The sequence below is a fragment of the Monodelphis domestica genome, chromosome 3 (assembly GCF_027887165.1).
Source record: "Monodelphis domestica isolate mMonDom1 chromosome 3, mMonDom1.pri, whole genome shotgun sequence".
In the NCBI taxonomy this organism is placed as follows: Eukaryota; Metazoa; Chordata; class Mammalia; order Didelphimorphia; family Didelphidae; genus Monodelphis; species Monodelphis domestica.
The window spans coordinates 173,371,638-173,387,479 of NC_077229.1; positions in this window are offsets into that span (position 1 = coordinate 173,371,638).

Here is a 15,842-nt window from a genome sequence, read left to right on the forward strand (position 1 = left end):
ATACATATATAAGTATATGCAAAATAAAAACGGATTTTGCAGAGGATGCACTACCATCCAAGGGAATCAGGGTAGGGTCCCTGTAAGAAGTAGCACCTAAGCTAAGCTCTTTAGGAAATAAAAGGTTCTTGGAGATAAGGAGGGAATACATGCCAGTTTGAGGGGCAAAGGCACAGCAAGCCAAGATAGAATATCAAGTGTAAGGAATAGAAAGCAGTCTTGCTTGACTGGATCCAAGTGTGGAAAAGAATTATGTGTATGAAACTGGAAATGCAGGTACCTGACAGTGACAAATTTCCTCAAGGAGAGAACTCTTCCCTTCTTTAACCGACCTAGTGATGCTCTGGCATTGGGCAAGACAATTTAATCTGGGGACCCACACCCTAATAGCACGACACAGCTAGCTGACCTACCTTTCCAGACTTATAATCCCTTCCTCTCATGCACTCATGCACATATCAATCAAACTGGTCTACTTGGTTTTCCACATCATTCTCTCTCCCATTTTATGACAGACTCTTCCCCATGCCATAAATATACTTCCTTATTTCTTTCTCCTGTTAGGATCCTTTCTTCCTTCAAAGCTCCAATCCAATTTTGGCTCCTATAAGAGGCCTTTCCTTTTCCCCTTCACTGCTGGTATCTAATCAATTAGAATTACTTTGTATTTTATTTACATAAAATGTATATTTACTTATGTAGCCTGACTACCATCATTGATTATGACTCCTCTTCACAGGTTTGTAGAAGAATGACTACTCCCAGATTCCAAAGCAGTTTATGGGTCAACATCCTCTTAAAGCTATGACTCACAAGCCCCCACCAGTGGACATAACTTTAATAGTTAGCCAATAGATATAAATTAGCTTAGTCTGTCCATTAGCACTTATTAAGAATTTACCCTGTGCCAGGCATCGTACTAAGTGCTGGGGTTTCAAAAGAAAGGCAAAAACATTGTCCTTAACCTCAAAGAGCTCACATTTTAATGGCAAAGAAACATACTAAATAGTATACAAATAAAATATATTCAAATATATATATACAAATACATCAAAAGAGATATTTGTAAAGCATAGAGCACAGTATCTGGCAGATTGTCAGCACTTAATAAGTTTTGCTTCCCTTCATCCCTCATCTATAATAGAAGATAATCTTAGAGCCCAAAGAAAAGATGTTTATTTAGAAGGGGAAAGGCCACAAGATCCTATTTACTAAGTGCCTTTTCTCTGACAGGCACTATGGTAAATGCTTTACAAATATTACCTCACCTTATCCTCAAAACAAAGATGGAGGTATTGTTATTATACTCATTTTATAGTTGAGGAAATTGAAGAAAACAGAGGTTAAGCAACTTATCCACAGTCCCACAGCTAATAAATATCTGAATCTAGATTTGAATTCAGGTTTTCTTAGTTCCAGATCCAGGGATGGACCTAGATGCCTAGTAGGGCAAAAGTGACTAAGTTATAGAATCATAAACTTTGAATTCAAAAGGAACCTCAGAAGGCATTTAATCCACCTAACAACGATAAAAATAATAATAGCTAACCTTCATATACTGATTTACAGTTTATACAGTTTTACAAAAATTATTTTATTTGGTTTTCACGATCCCCTAGTAAGCCCTACTATTATTATCCTCATTTTAGAGATAAGAAAATTGAGGCTGAAAATGATAGTGTCTTGCCCAGGATCGCACAGCCATTAAGTGTCTGAGGCAAGGCTTGAAGTCAGTTCTTCCTGACTCAAGGTCCCACACTCTGACCACCCTACCCTGGAATAAAACTCCAATGGGAAAAAAGGAGGGGAAAGCACTCTACAATACATAAAAATCCCTGCCAGTCACTTATTAGCTTAGTTTTAAAGTGTAATAATATCTATCTTTTATTATATTCTTATTACCTCAAGTAGTTCTTCAGTATGTTTTCTTACTGTGCTTAAATCCAATTTTCCTTTTTTCTTTGAAGTTTTGCTTATACCTGTTTTCATGTTGTTGTCTTCTTCTGAGTTGGTGTCTTGATTTTCTTGTTTGTTTGTTTTTCTGCTTCTTTTTGAGCCTATTTCTTGACTTTGAATTTCATATTAAAGTTGGGCACCTTGGGAGAGAGAGCCACTGCCCCAAGCTTCAGGCTTTTTTTTTTTTTAACCCTCACCTTCTGTCTTAGAATTGATACTGAACATTGATTCCAAGGCAAAAGAGTAACAAAGGCCAGGCAATGGAGATTAAGTGACTTGCCTGGGGGTCACCCAGCTAGAAGTATCTGAGGTCAAATTTGATCCCAGGACCCTCATCTCCAAAGCTGGCTCTCTGCCCACTGAGCTACTTAGCTTCCCCTTCTTCAGGCTCTTTTTTGTGCCTCTATTTTCAAAGCTAATTCTAGGGGTCTATAAGTTTGCAGTACTGCCAAGGTAATGGTGATATGGGGAGACTGATGGTCATTGCTCTCCTGGTCTGTGCCCTGGTCTTTACCTAGGAAAGGCTACTGTTCCCCTGCAGACACACGTGCTGGTACTCCTCTTGACCTTGGAGCCACTGTCCCCTTGAGACTGACCACAAATACCACTGTACCTCCTGATATTACAGCTCAGAAGTGCATGCGGGCAGCAGCAGGTCCTACAGCCAGTGTCAGCTCAGGGTTCCCTGGACTGGAGTCTCTTCCTGACCAGTTGTCTGACTTCTCACCTCCCCCATCCCAGCCCAAGAGCTCCTGGAGCTGCAGCAGCTGTCATAGCTGCCCACCTTTAGTGTTGTCTCCATGTGTGTTTCTGGCCAGCCCCTCATCACCAATCTCTCCTGTTGGCCTTCCTAAGTTGTCCTGGGCTGGAAAAAGGTCTCACCCTTACTTTTTTATTGTCTCCCCTGCTCCAGATTTTGACATGAGGCATTCTTTTATTTTATTTTTTACTTTTTTTTTCAATGAAATTTTTTAAAGATGTTTAGAGGGAAATGTTGGGAGAGTTCAGCTGAGTTGCTTCCTCTACTCCACCATCTTGGATATTTCCTTCCCAATTACATTTTAATCTGGTTTAAGCTACATTCAGGAGTGTTGTGGGCCACATGTTTGACACCTCTGAATTCTACCATGCAGTCCTTGGCATAGTCTCTGGCACATAGTAGGTCCTCAATAAATGTTTCTTGAAGGGGCAGCTAAGTGACTCAGCGAATGAAGAGCCAGGTCTACAGATGGGATGTCCTGGGGTCAAAAATGGCCTCAGGGAGCAGCTAGGTGGCTCAGTGGATTGAGAGCCAGGCCTAGAGATGGGAGGTCCTGGGTTCAGATCTTACCTCAGATACTTCCTAGCTGTGTGACACTGGGCAAGTCATTTAACCCTCTTTGCCTAGCCCTTACTGCTCTTCTATCTTGAAACCAATATTTAGTACTGATTACAAGGCAAAAGGTTAGTGCTAAATAAATTAATGAATGAATGAATGAATGAGCAAACAAACAAATAAATAAATAAATGAGTGGATAGATAAATAGACAGACAGACAGACAGATAGATAGATAGATAGATAGATAGATAGATAGATAGATAGATAGATAGATAGATAGATATTTTTTGACTGATTGCCATAGATCTCTACTCGAATGGTGGGAGAAGTAACACTGCCATTTTTTTTCTCTTCTGTTCTTTCTGGATGTAGTTCAATGACACAGTGGATAGAACTTTGGGCCATAAGCCAGGAAAATTTGAGCCTCAGATACTTACTAGCTATGTGATCCTGGGCAAGTCACTTAGCCTCATTTGCCTCAGTTTCCTCATATGTAGAAAAGAGAATAATAATTGCACTTACCTCCCTGAGTTGTCATAAATGGATCAAATGAGATAATATTTGTAAAGTACTGAGCCTAGTACCTGGCATATGGTACGTGTTATTGAAAATGCTTATTCCCTTCTCCATCCCCTATTTCACATAGGTCTTCATCAACAAAGGCTACATGACCATCCTAGATATGTTGAGAGTATTCTTTTCAAGAGTGGGTTGGATGAGACTGGCTCTGAAGCCCCTTCCAACTCTGAAATGCCGTGATTCTAGAGAGAAAAAAATAAAATCCGTGCTTTCTCTCTGAAGAAAAGTTTCCAATTATAATTGGCCCACAGTAGCTGAATTCCCAGAAAGCTTTGTCACATCTCTTCATCATGTCAAAATGTCTTTGGGGATAACCTTTGCAAAGGCTCTTTTAAACTCAAAAGCAGTCATCAACACCTACCCAGCTTGAAGACAGGCTTCGAAAACCAGGCACAGGAGGAGGTAGGTGTAATCACCACTGCTCTTGTCTCCCCATCTCCTCTTCTTTCTCTTGTTCTCTTGTTCTCTCTCTCTCTCTCTCTCTCTCTCTCTCTCTCTCAAACAATTGTATCTGTTGCGGTCAAGTGGGCTAAATGTAGCCAAGATTATGTCTTCTGCTCTCTGTATGAACCACCCAAGAATTGCTTGTCTCTAGAAATTCTATTATCCTAAAAAAAAAAAAAACCCAGAGAGGGAACATTATTATCTCTGCTGTGTCATCATCACTGCTGAGGCTGACTTTCCTCTTCAAGTTTTCTCCCAAACATCATTTTTGGAAAGTATTAAACAGAATGTGCTTCTAAGTGCTAAGTAGCATTTTTTTTTTAAAGGACCATCCTATAGTGGGAAACAGAACTGAAATGGGGAAGTTTTTATACCTGTAAAATGATGTCTACATATATGTTAGGAATCATTTTAGCTGGCATGGCCAATAGAATGTGAATGAATGATTGAATGAATGAAAAAACAATTTTTAAATGGCGGTACTAAGCCTTGGGGATATTGTTCAGTTGTTTCAATCGTGAACAACTCTTTGTGACCCCATTTGGGGTTTTCTTGGCAAAGATACTGGAGTGGTTGGCCATTTCCTCCTCCCTCTCATTTTACAAATGAGGAAACTGAGGCAAACAGAGGTTAAATGACTTGCCCAGAGTCACATAGCTAGTGACATTGTTAGATTTTAACTCAAGAAGATGAATCTTCCTGTTTCCAGGTCTGGTACTCTATCCACTGCCCGAAGCATTATGAATACAAATAGAAAAAAATGAGACAGTCCTTGTTCTCAAGGAGCAGACATTGTAATTGGGGGGAAAATACCCAGAAGAGTTCCACTGGACAACTAGGTGGCCCAGTGGACAGAGCATTGGGCCTAGAGACAGGAAGACAAGTTCAAATGTTGCCTCAGACACTTAGCATGACCCTGCTTGTCTCAGTTTCCTCTTCTGTAAGATGAGCTGGAAAAGGAAATGGCAAACCACTGCATATCGTTCCCAAGAAAACCCACCTCAACAACAACAAAAGGCTTAATGACAGGCTTAATGGCAGAGCCAAAAGAGCCAGAGGTGGGGCAGATGACAAGGTCCAGGGTTCCTAAGGGTGCATCAGCAGGTCAGATGGTGGTACCCAGGGAAGGAGAAGGCAGGACAGCTGGTAAGACCCAGAGGATTTTTGATAGAGTGGCAGAGAGTTTTACAGGTTTTAGCACAGGGCAGATGCAATAACCCTTTTGTTCAAAAAATTTGGAGGGGAATCTCTCCTAATCAATCAAAAGCCACATGCTGAACTTTTGCTAGTCCGTGGATGTATCAGGTTAATCCCTGCATTAGGAATGCTCTCCCTTCCTTATCTCCACCTCCCATCTTCCTTGGCTTCCTTCAAGCCTCAGCTAAAGTCCCACCTTTGTAGGAGCCTTTCCCAAACCTGCTTAATCTTGGCTGCCTCCCTCTGGGGGTACTCCCAAGTTATTCTCTCTTTTTTTGTGTATATAGTTATTTGCACCTTGTGTGCCCTATTAGATGATGAGATCCTTGAGAATAGGACCTATCTTTTGCATTTATTTGCCTCCCCAGCACCTTACACAGATCTGGATCCAGAGAAGGAGCTTAATAAATCTGAGTTGACTTGTCTCTAAGAAGTGACTAGCATTTTAAATAGAATAATCTTGCCCAAGATATGTAAGCAGCAGGACTCAAACCCAGGCCTCCTGGCTTAAAACTCAAGACTCTTTTTGCTGCATAAACTTTCTGGGAGAACATTCTGAGGAATCAATAAGTATAATAACATTTTTTATTTTTTTTATTATTTTATTAACAAGCATGAAATACTAGAAATATATTGTATATAATATAATGTATGACAAGTTCAAACAATGAACAAAATAAGAAATCGAGTCCAGATCTGTAGTGTTTGCTAATTTCCTAGTGTAAATGTTAACAATGAAAATTTAACAATCAGCTCTCTAGCAAGTGAAAACTGACTTTTGAACACCAATAGTCCTTTCCCAAAAAAAAGTATAGTCTTTTTTTTAACCCTTACCTTCCATCTTAGAATCAAGTTCCAAGGCAGAAGAGTGGTAAGGGCTAGGCAATGGGGGTTAAGTGACTTGCCCAGGGTCACACAGCTAGGATGTGTCTGAGGTCAAATTTGAACCCAGGTCCACCTGTCTCTGAGACTGACTCTCTATTCACTGAGCTACCCAGTTGCCCCCAAGAGCTTACATTCTCAGGAAAAGACAACACTTAAAATTTGAAAAGAGGGTGATGAAAGAAAGAGTGAACAAGAGCTGAAAAGAGAGTGATGGAAAAATTTTAACTAGATGGTAATTTAGTAGAGGAATGAGAAGGGAAAAAGAGAGGAGAAAAAGGAAAGGAGTGGATAAATGAGTGAGACATATAATCCACACAGCTCCTCATCCCCATTCAAGATGGAACCTGGTATGATCCCAGACCCAATCCAAGGACAAAATGTGTGTCTATGTGTGTTGGCATACATGCCTGTATATATTAATATATACACATATAGCTACCTTTGTGGGGAGTAAGAAGACAACCATGGCTGGGCTATCATCCTTCACTCTCCTGCCTTCAAGAAGAATTTGGGGCATATTATATACATCTTTTATACATTATACATTTTATACATAAAAGTTGAGAGCTATGATTCCTATGGTGCTAATAAATAAGACAAGGATGTTGTTATATTAAAAATTTAATAAAACACATAAAATATTGGTTAATTGGATCAAAAGAAAGAAGAAAACCAAATTATCAATATCCAAAACGAAAATGGCAAATTCACAACCAATGAAGAATAAATTAAAGCAATTAGTAGGAGTTATTCTGCCCAACTCCATGCCAATAAATCTGACATTCTAAGCTAAATAGATGAATATTTAAAAATATATAAATTGCCCAGATTAATGGAAGAAGAAATAGAGTAATTAAACAACTCCAACTCAGAAAAGAAATCAATGAATTCTTTTTTTAAAAAACACTTACCTTCTGCCTTACTGTGTATTGGTTCTAAGGCAGAAGATTTGTAAGGGCTAGGCAATGGGGGTTAAGTGACTTGCCTGAGGTCACACAGCTAAGAAGTCTCTGAGGCCCGATTTGAACGTAGGACCTTCTATCTCTGGGCCTAGCTCTCAATCCACTGAGCCACCCAGCTGCCCCTCAAAGAATTATTTAAGAAAAAAAAAAACTCTAGAGTCCAATGGACTCACAAGTGAACATTCAAATATTTAGAGAATGATTCATTCCAATATTATATAAGCTATTTGGAAAAATGATTGAAGAAGTAATTCTACTAAATTCTTTTTATAACACAAATTGATGTCAATCCCCAAACCAAAAAGAGAAAAAAAGAAAAACAGAGAAAAAGTATAGACCAATCGCCCTAATGAAGATTGTTGCAAAAATTTTAAATAAAATACTAGCAAGGAGATTAGGGCAATATATCACAAGGATCATACATCATAAAGAATGCAGGAATGGTTCAATATTAGGAAAACGATCAGCATTATTGACCATATCAATAACAAAACCAAACAAAACCAACAAAACCATATAATTATCTCAATAAATGCAGAAAAAACTTTTGACAAAATATAGCACCAATTAAATAACACCACACATATATATATTTCTATAAAATATAACAACAAATTAAAAGTACTAGTGAACATTGTGATAAATAGAACATTCTTTAAAATGATAACTAACATCTAACATCTAAAATAAAAAAACATCAGCAAACATTATCCATAATGGGGATAAGCTAAAAAGCTTCCCAATAAGATAAGGATTCAAGAAAGGATGCCCATTATCACCACTACTATTCAATATTATACTAGGCATGATAACTATAGCAATAAGAGAAGAAGAAATTGAAGGAATTAGAATAGGCAATGTGGAACTCTTTGCAAATGATTTAATTGTAATATATTAGAGAATCCTAAAGAATCAACCAAAAAAACCTAATTGAAACAATTAACAACTCTAGTAAAATTGCAGGATATAAAGTAAACCCGCATAAATCAGCATTTCTTTATACAACCAATAAAGTGCAACAGCAAGAGATTGAAAGAGAAATTCCATTTAAAATAACTGTAGACAACATAAAATGTGTAGGAGTCTATCAAGTCAAGACAAACCCAGGAACTACATGAACACAACTACAAAATGCTTTTCACACAAAGTCAGATTTAAACAATTGGAAAAACATTAATTGCTCATGGATAGGCTGAACCAATATAATAAAAATGACAATTCTACCTAAATTGATTTAACTGTTCAGTACCATACCAGTCAAACTACACAAACATTATTTTGTAGAGCTAGAAAAAATAATATAAAATAATAACATTCATGTGGAAGATTCTTTTCATTGGAATAGATTTCAAGATAAAAGTCACTTTTTTCTGGTCACCCAAGGAAAGGGAAGTAATTTGACCTGGAAGGTAATAGGTAACTTAATCTCAGCCAGTTTGGCTTTTCCTCGCACATTTTGAATGCTTATCACACACACACACACACACACACACACACACACACACACAAGCATAGCATTCTTCCTGAGTTCAAATGTACCTCAGATACTTACTAGTTGTGTGGCCCTAGGCAATTCACTTAACTCTCTTTGCCTCAGTTTCCTCATCTATAAAACAAGCTAGGGAAGGAAATGACAAACCACTTCAGTATCTGTGCCAAGAAAACCCCAAATCAGGTCACAAAGAGTTGAGTATGACTGAAAAAAATGACTGAACCACAAAGTAATTGAACATACAAACATAATTAGTTTAAATAATATAGTACACAAAAGATGAGAGTTTTTGTGATCCTGGAATGAGATTAAATCCTAGCTCAACTGGAAAGAGAACAATTTCACTCAATTATTCGACTCAGCAGTCTCTGGGATGCAGAGGCTGAGATGCTTTGTAAATGTTGACATGCTAGTTTTTCCCTATATGCCTGTGGCCCTTAGTGTCTCCCATTTGTCCTCCAAATTAGTCCTATCACATGAGATATTTATAAAGCACTTGGCACAGTACCTGGCACAATAATAAATAATAAATAAATAAATCATTGTCCCCTTTCTTCCTTGCTCTCTATGTCTACCCTTACTTCCTCTTCACCCTCTCTCCTTTCTCTTCTTTATTCTAGAAATCTCTTGGGCAACTGGGAGTCACATCTCTCCAGTGCACAGTGCATATAGTGTCACAAAGTTAGCCTTGAAGGGATCACCAAATCTGCCTGGGGTTGGAATTACATGGGAAGAATGACTTTTTCTTGGTATTTGAGTGTTCTCAGTGTAGGCACTTCTTCAAATTCCTAACTGTGTCTTTGAGCCATAAGGATGATAAATAACACTTATACTATCTACCTCAATAGGTTGTGTTAAAAAATGAAATATGATCTTGGTGGGAAAGTGCTTTAATCTGCAAAATGCTATATAAAGAGTGCTATCCTTCAGTGCTATTAGAGAGTCCAGGGTACTAGAGGGGAATCAGGAACCAAAGCTTGACAAGTCTCTGAGAGGGAGGGAACAGATAAAGAGAAACACCAGACAGAGCTGCCTCAGAGAAAGTGAAGTTGGATCTATGTCCAGAGCTGAAGGGTAAGAGGAAATTCCCTTCAGTCTCTGGTTTCTGTTCTCTTCTTTAGGTAATTATTATTTTTGATCCCCTCAGTACATTTAAAGAATGAGATGTTTAGTTCTTCTGTAAGTTATAAGATCTATTTATTATCTGGAGATTCAGAAATGGTAGATCAGGGAAGAGGGAAACAGGAAGTCCCTAACTCTGATTTTACAATAAATTCCCTTCAGGGACTGAGGGCTCAGGTCTGGGGACCTGGGTCCCTTAGGATCATTGTGAAGGCAGGCTGGTATAATTTCCTGATAAAGCGATATAGCTTTGTAGAGATTGATGGGAAAATCTTCTGGGTGGATAGTCTCTTGCCTTCCCCAAAGAGAAAAAGTCTCTGTCCACTTCTTATGAGGAAAGATGGCTAATCTGGGTCTCTTCAGATCCATTGAGGAATATAGCAGGTTAAGTTTTTTCCCCTCTCAGTTCAGAAAGGACAAGAAGTCCTTTGCAACTGTCTCCCTGCTTTTCTTGGCTGGAGATTCCAGTTCCATCCCCCATTGTCAGCCAAAGTTCCATTTCTTTCCTGCATAAGTTTCCTTGCAAAATCTAAGTCCTTGCAGGACTTGTATTCTACATCTCTCTCATCCACATCAGGTCCATTGTTTGTGCAAAAAGTAATAACAAGAAAAATAAAACCAAATGTGGATCAAAATCATCCCCACTCTTTCATCCTGTTTGATTCTTGTCTATAAATCCAACATAGAGAACTCATTCAAATTTGCCTAAGGACAGCTAGGTGGTTCAGTGGCTAAAGCCCTGGACCTCAAGACAGAAAATCAGGAATTCAAATCCTTCTTCAGACACTTTTTGTATGACCCTGAGCAAGTCACTTAGCCTCTGTCTGCCCCTGTTTCCTTATCTGTAAAATGAGAATTATTATAGCACCCACATTCCAGGGTTGTTGTAAGCATATAATGAGATAATATTTATAAAATGCTTTGTGAACTTAAAAGCATTATGAAAATGCTAACTATTATTAAATCTCTGAAAGTCTTCTTATTCTTTTACTATCTCAGAAGTACCAATGTAGCACTTGGGCCACCATCTTTTGTCCCTTACTACACAATAATGATGCACATCCATACAGAACTTCAAGATTTATAAAGCACTTTTCTCCTAGTAGCCCTGAAAAGAAGATAACATAAGTATCATTATCCCCATTTTACAGGTGAAAGATCTGATACTGAGAGACATCCATTACCACCTAACTTGCCCAAGACCACATAACTAATAAATGTAGAAGTGAGATTTAAACCCCTCTCCTGACTTGAAGTTCAGCATCTTTTCCATGGCCCCTCCTTGCCTATCACAACCAACACATTTCCTTTTCCAGTCTTTGACATCCCTGATAATGTCTTTCTTTTTCTCACACAAAGGTCATCATTACTCACAGACTACATCCTGACATGTCTTTCCATTGTCCCTTGGGTTGGCATTTTGATTCGAGGCAGCCTGATCATTAGTTCATGATAAGAACACTGGATTTGGCATCAGAGAACTTAGGGTTTGAAACTTTGGCTCATAAAATTCTCTACTTTGTGACTCTCAGTAAGTCACACCAACACACGAAACCTCAGTTTGTTGGGTCTGTAAATCAGATGACCTCACAGTCCCCTTCCAATTATAAATCTATGATGCTGCTTAGATCATGATGCACCATCATAGTTATGGAGCATGAGCCATAGAATACTAATGTGGATGGTATTTTGTCAAAGCCAGAAGACTGGGATCATTTGAAATCACCACACCCAATCTTTTATGGTTTTCCCCAGAATGAAAAATGTAGCAGAACATAGCAGGGACCAACGATACCTCCCTAATACCATTCTATTAGGCTTTATTCCTATGGACTCACCATTTGCCCTTCATGTGTATTTGTTCTTAGATAGCCATTGGAAGGGGGAAAGCAAGACAATGCTCAGTTCTTGGGGAGGTGGCAGATGGAAAAAATAACTTCAGTCTTTGGGAGCTCTCTGTCTTATTCACATGGATGAGAAATGAACATTAATCTCCAGTTGTGATTAAATAACAAAGTCAACTACAGCACTGAACAATGGGCCAAGTGGCAAGAGCTAAGCAGGGAGCAATGGCATGGCTGGGGTGGGGGGCAGAATGAGGCAGTGATTTATGGGCAAGATTATCAGAATTAAGTAGGTGGAGAATTCGCAGAAAAATACTGGGCAGGGAATAGAGCAAACTTCTTTATAAGAATTTCTCAGAGCCCAGGGGCTGGAATGTCACAAGCGAGAAGAACCCACTGCTTTCTGGGGGACGGGTTGTTGTTTTGGCAGGTTCTTCAAAAATGAACAGGACATTTGGGAGATATAATAATGGGCCTTTCAAATACTTCTTACAGGGACAAGATTAATGGACTAGGGCGGTGCTGTAACTGTAAATAAGACTGATTTGTCAGGATAAAATTAAGGGATGGAAAATCTTAGCTGGACGTCAACAAAATAAATCTTGAGAGCTTGAAGACCATCTTCTTCTCTCTCTTAGAAATCATAATTGTTAGAGTGACTGGATTGTGATGCCAGAGGACCAAAGATCTCATGGCTGTTGAAATGAGACACCGAAGCAAGTGACTGTGAAGCAGTCTTTTTCTCTTTGCCTATAATGGCACCAGACACATAGTCAGTCAACATATATTTAGTAAGTGCCTACTATATGCCAGGCATTATGTCAAGTCCTGGAATGCAGTAGCAGGTTCCAGGGAATATTCACCAAATTAATAAAGTGTTGAAATGTGACAAATTCAGTTCACAGGCCAAACAATGGGTTTAACTTATTTTTTTGTTTTTGCTAATTCCATTGTGTGAGTGGTTCAGTTTGGACCTCTCTGGATACAATCTGTAGGGAAGTTTGCCGGTTTGGGGGGAGCAGACCTGCCAATGGGAATTCTTGATGAGGAAATCCCCTCCAATCCATGCCAATCAACCCCGGTTCTGTGACTTGTAGTCTTAGAGAGCTGCTTAGGGCACAAAGAGATTAGACAATATGTCAAAACAGCCATTATAGATGTTATTTCCTGAAAGGTACTTTTTAAAAGAACTTTCAATTCCATAGAAAAGCAAGAGAATCTAGATTATAAGCTCCTTGAGAACAGGAACTGTCTTTTGCTTCTTTTTGTATCCCCAGCATTTAGCACAAAGCCTGGTACAAAGTTGGTACTTAATAAGTGTTTATTGATGATTGATTGTTTGATAGATGGCCTCAAAGAGGTCAGCCTGGAGGAGATAGTTCTCCAGAAGACTTGTACCAGCTTCCTGACACCTTTGATGGTAGAGGCAGATAATTATTTTCCTGTCCCATCTTTCCAAACCGGAGTCTAAATACAACCCCCTGGGACAGGGGGATAATTAGAGGACTCCTTTAGCAAAATTCCACATTTTCACAGACAATGCTCTCCTCAAAAATTAGGCATCTGATTCTCATTTATTTGTCTCCACACAGAGTACTCTCCTCATCCTCTACCTCCCCAGGACTGAAGGCACAACCTCCTCTTCTAGGGTCAAGGGCAGAGGACAAGGAGACAGGACCAAGAAGAGAAGTAAAATCCCATCTCTGCCACTCCAACAAGTAGCCACTTCTTCCAAATCTGTTTTCCTCTTCTATAAAATGGAGGTAATATGACTTCAACCACCCACTACCTCACCGGTCAATAGCAAAGATCAAATGAGATCACGGTTGTATTCTATTTTGTAACTGTAGCTACCTAAATGTGTGCTGGCTAATTGAGTGCTGCTAGCAGGGCTGGGTCCCTTTGTTTGTGCGAATAGCTGGACCAAAAATAAATAAATAAATAAAAAATAAAAAAGCCAAAGCCAAAAAACCCACCGCCTCTGTGTGCTTGGGGAGAAATAGGAATTCACCCCATGCGGAGCGCTCTGATTTTTCTTGGCAAGCCCCTAAGGATCACTTCTTTCTTCCTGGTGGTCAGTATTTCACATAGGCCCCCGGTGCATGTTAGCAGTGACGCACTTCGATGAATGATAAGCTTTTCTTGGAGCACAATCTCTAGGTTTGGCAAGTGGTAATCTCTACCTTCCCTGTTCCCCTCCCTCCTTCCGGACTATTCCTCCCTCAACCTCTCCCTGCCTACGCAGGCAGAATGAAGAGAAGACTATAGGTCCCCAAACAAACGGAAAGTGTTCAGAGATTCAAAACAGGGAGTTTCCGTAATCAAGAGTCCGCCATCTGGGGACTCTGCCTGATTTCCAAGAGATTCCACTGATGAAAATGTTTCTTGTGGTTACAGAGCCATTCTGATCTCTCTGTGTCCGTCTCCTCTTTCCTCTGGCTTGTCAAGGTTAATACAAAGCCCATTCTGCCCGATAACTCTGCAAGACGGGGAACGAGATGATCATTAGCCTCCTTTACCCAGGAGAAAACCGAGGCTCGCAGAGGTCACAACTTGGCCAAGTGGAGAAGCCCATGGTCCTTTGCGTTTGTCCAGTGCTGACCAATTTAGAAAGGGCTTTCACATATATTCTCCCAAGAACCTTGCCGGCTCGGTGAGGGAGGTAATGGTACCAGAGCCTCGTTGGCGAAGCCTTGGCAAGGGTGCACAGCCGACACTCGGGAAGCTGCTCTGTCCCCCTTTGCCCGAGGACTTTTTTTTTTTTTTGCATTCTCCTGTCCAGCCACCCAGAGCCCGCGCTTTCTACCTCTGTTCTCTCTCCCGGGGCTCACAGACAGCTTCAATTTGCACTGGGAAAAGGTTCACCGATCCTGTACTAGGCTTTTCACTATTCCTGGAACGCACACCTTCCTCACATCCTATTCTCAGAATCCATTGTTTCCTTAAAAAAAAAAAAAACTTAGCTCAGGGGAGTTCATAGGATTTAGAGCCAGGCATGGAGACGGGAAGTCCTGGATTCAAATGTGGCCTCAGACACTTCCTAGCTGTGTAACCCGGAGCAAGTTACCTAACTCCAACTGCCTAGTCCTCTTCTGCCTTGGAATCAATGCTTAGTATGAATTCTAAGGCAGAAGGTAAGGGTTTGGTTTGGTTTGGTTTTTAATAATAAAAAAAAAATACTTAGCTCAGGTACTATAAGCCTTTCAGGATCTCCCCTGGGGCTCAGAGCTCTGGCCACCAAAATCACCCTGCATATTTTTTGTAATGTAATTTGTACATATGTGAAGGGCAGTTACATGGTACACTGCATAACCTCACTTACGATGTGAGACCCTGGATAATTCACTTAACTCTGTTTGCCTCAGTTTCCTCATCTGTAAAATGTGCTGGAGAAAGAAATAACAAATCACTACAAGAAAATCCCAAAGGGGGTCACAAAGAGTTGGACAGAACTGAAATGACTAAATGGCAACATTTGCACTAATGTGGAATTTCAGAGAAATGGGCTTTTTTTGGCTTTTTATCATTTTCAGGGACGCACAGTAACTTGGTAAGCTGTTCAGCAAAGTGTTGCTTGATTACCTGTGTTCAAATCTTGGTGGTGACACTCACTAACTTTATGATCTTGGGGAAGCTGGATGGCCTGATGGGCTGTGGAGCATGATCTCTTCTGGCATTCTCAGGCCAGATAGATTTTGTAGGCTACTAAATTCTGAGTTCATTCATTTTAAGATGGATTGAACCAAGACTCCCAGGGCTTAATAGCATTTTTTTTTTCTGGTGGCCAAGACTGAATGGGCTGTTGTAGGTAGAATAGGGAAATAGCTAGAATATGGCAAGGTGGTCCAGGATGGATGACTTTTGATTAACCATAGCTCTGTGAGGAAAGTAGTATGAGTATAATTATCTCTGTTTCAAAATATACAAACTGAGGCTCCAAAAGCTTAAGCAACATGCCCATTTTCATACGGCTAATAAGTGCAAAAGCCATTGCTGGAACCCAGGACTTCTGACTCCAATTTTAAATTTGCAGAATTAAAACT